Consider the following 3,752-nt stretch of genomic DNA (forward strand, 5'->3'; position numbering starts at 1 on the left):
TAGAGAGAGAGAGAGAGAGAGAGAGAGAGAGAGAGAGAGAAAGTAGATCAAACGAGCAGCACCTTTGATGTGAAGATAACTAATAAGGTTTAAGAAAAGTACATTGTCCGAAGACATGAAAAAGGACCAGTATTAAAGTCGATTAGAGGTCGGCATGCATGATAACACACATTATATACAAGAGTCATGGAAAGGAAGCTGTTGCTGACAGTACTCTCCCTCCCTTTGATTATACTTCCTTTCATGTTATTTAAAATGACAGACAAAAAAACAAGCAATAAACAAAACAAAAACAGAAAAAAACCCCGACAACCTCCCCCCCCCCCCCTTCCAACAAAAAGCCCAAAACAAAACCAAAACACCTCAAGCCCCAAAGCCCCCCCCCCTTTTTTCAGAAAAACATCAACCAACCCTCCCATTTATTTTCTAACCTAACTACATTTATCTAACAAGCAATTCGAGATGCACTGAATTCCTAACGCTTGAACAACCAATTTTTCTTGCTTGAACTGAATTGAATCTGTTCTTTTAAAGTTCTTTTCTTTAAAAATAATTAATGTCTTTTTAATGGCCATAAAACTTGGAACTTTATGTTTTCCAAGCATACTTCTGTTAGAGACATACATTACATGTGTTTTACTGACACAATATTTTTTATCAAGGTTACCCACTTCTCTATACTGGCAGTAACAAATCTCCCAAAGGTCAATTTTGTAGATAAAGAGAGTGGGTGGTTGGTCGGTGCTCAGGCATTTTTTGGCTAATTTCTTATGAAACATCTCTCGTTCTTATCTATCCTTTTTCACCTGTATGTTACTGTCTAGTAGTACCTCTAATTTTTGGCACTTAAATGACCTAATTGAGTTGCAAGTGAAGTAAAACTCTTACTAAAACTTAAACTAAATAACATTCTTTCTTTTTTCTCCTTCAATTTTAATTCAAAGGATGAAAGTACAATAGATGAATTCCCATGGCAGACGGCATCAATAGGCCAAACTTGATCATTTGACTTACCAGTAGCTTTTGCAAAATCGAAACGTTCAGAACAGAATCTTTAAATCTTTCAAATAGAATACAAACCATGAATGAGAAAGGGTGTTTCAAGACGAAGCCTTTGTTACGATCTATACAAAAGTGGACTTTCAAAGTTAATGAAGAAACAATCCTGCCAACCGAAAGGATTATAGAAACGGTAGATTGGATTTAGTTAGGCAAAGATATTAAACAGAAACTCCCAAGGATGTTAGAGAATAAAAAAGGAAGACAGTGTGGGGCCTCATCGGGACGCCCAAGATACACGAGTTAAAAGGGCTGATGGAACCTACAAACAATGCGGTGTGAAATGGGAACGTCTTGACTGGTTTGCCACGATTTGGCAACTAAATACATGTATCATCAAGTGCGAACTATGCATGAGCTGACTGAATAGACTTGCCTCCTTGATCACAATTTCCAACATGAAAACTCCATAAACGCAAACTTTGTATGCCCAATAAGTTAGAAAGCCAAACATACTTTTCCATATTAACACCACCTCTGTCAACAGAATATGTTATGGGCCTACGTAGAAGTCTCTGCACCGTGTCGGAGAAAAATTCAAGGTTTGTTTTTTTTTTCATCAACTTCGATCATTTTCTGTATGTGCATTATTCCTTCATAGACCCAAAACGCGTCCAAAGGTTCTTGCACAACGGAACGTGCAATTTTGAACCTTTTAGGACTTTGAAACCCATTTTCCTGCTTTTCATGGACAGTGTCTTCTTTGCAGGGTCATAATGAAGAATCCATGAATCGCCCCCAGTGACAAAGCACAAAAAACCCCCCATTACATTCTCATGCGTAATGTATTAAAGTTCCCCTCACATCCAAATTCAGTTCTCTTTCATTTCAGTCGTAAGCATGTAGAAAGTCCAAGCTGACACTTAGCTTTCTTGAAGACTAAAACACGAGAAAAAAAAGTACTCCACCTTTTCCAAAGAAGCTCAATAAGTTCGAAAATGCCACACGATTTAATACGTCAATTCACTCTAACGATAGCCTACTCCCACCTAGGGCTGTGCATGTGTCATAAAACAGGCTACAGGAAAAATCGATACGTTAAGTGGCTGGCATCACACGTCACCTGATCCCGCATAATAATCCAGATCATGTCCACATGTTCGCTGGTTCACAATACAGATATCTCGGATGAAGACACATTGAATTCCAGTAGTGATACTGAGAAAGAGAAGGATATTGAGAAAGAGAAGGATATTGAGAAAATTAAGCTTGTTCTATTGGCGTTTCTGTTCAGGAACAACAGAGGAGAATTTCAAAGAGCCCTGTTCTGACTGATAAAGCTTTAGGATGACAAATTTAAGTCGCGCTTACAATTCGTGGGCCGTAACTGGCAGGAACCCATATCAGTTTAAAGAAATACAATCAAATGTTTTATTAGTGGGCGCGAGAGGTTGTTAGCCTTGTGACTCAACCCCCGACCAAGAGGCTGACTCCGTTTCGGGAGTCACTACCTGGTTTGCCAATTATTAGTCGCCTCGTACAACACGCCAGCACCACGTCAGTCCTATTTTTCTCAAAGCTGAGACTTTAAGGCTCTTCACTACTTTAGTACGCTTCAACTTTCGCGTTTCTCACACCCTCTTATGTGCGGTAGACTATGGGAATGATTCAAAGATGGAAGAGAATCGTAAATGTTCTGCCAAACTCCCTTTTCAGTCATCGACCTTCTAGGTATGGGTCACAGCCGGGTTTGAAAATTATATAATTACGAAATCCCGGAAGACGCTAAAATGTATTATGGCCTACTTTTTCAGATACTGTTCTTTACCCAAAAGATTGCTCAAATCTCGGGTTTTTTAGGAGACAGTCGTTTAGGGGCTGGTGGGAGGTTTAGTGCTGCTAGAATGTGGGTCTTATCTGTTATTATGATCTTCTGTTCTCTACATCGGAGTCGGCGAGGGGATTAACTTTTAACAGCCCGCTTTCTAACTAAAGGAGGACGCAACTCCGCCGTGGGACGGGCACTATTCATGGGGAACAACAGTTCTTTGACGGTTGTCACCCCATGTATATATTCACACTTTCTTTAGATTCATCTTTCCTTCGCTCCACTTTGTCATCCAACTGTCCTGACGAGTATAAACTAAACTCCTTGAACCCGGAGGAATGGGGTGTTTTAAATAATACAACGTGAACCGTCTGCATAAAGGAAAACATGTAATTTCAAGGGAAACAAGTTATTTCAATAAAAGAATAGTGGATGTTTTTCTCAAGCTATCAACATACATAGTGGTAGTTTGTGAAAAAATATCCGTAAGTTATTGATGTCATACATTTGTCTTTCATGGTACCGTAGTGGGGAACATGTTTATTGCCAATTTCAGTAAGCAAATTTATTCTGTCAGTAAAAACGTCGATTTCACGTGCATATCTCTTTGAAATAGGCAAGACTGATGGAGAGCCACAAAAACTATGTGTGAACACCCAAAATAAAATCTACCGTGGTACCAACCAAACCAAACTACTTCTTTTCATTTTTTAAACATTCAAACTGAAACATTATTCAGGATGCAGAACCGTGATGATAACTACGATTTCTGTCATTTATCTCCATTTCGTGCCTAGCTGTAATTCTGTTACCGATTTCTACTTTGCGATTACACTAAGCCTCAACTGACGAGAAACGCCGAGCATGTACCGCATGTCAACAAAAACTGCAACAACGACCATTTGAAGGACGCTCTTTCACCAGC

This window comes from Aplysia californica, unplaced genomic scaffold, assembly GCF_000002075.1.
Source record: "Aplysia californica isolate F4 #8 unplaced genomic scaffold, AplCal3.0 scaffold00076, whole genome shotgun sequence".
NCBI classification, from domain to species: domain Eukaryota; kingdom Metazoa; phylum Mollusca; class Gastropoda; order Aplysiida; family Aplysiidae; genus Aplysia; species Aplysia californica.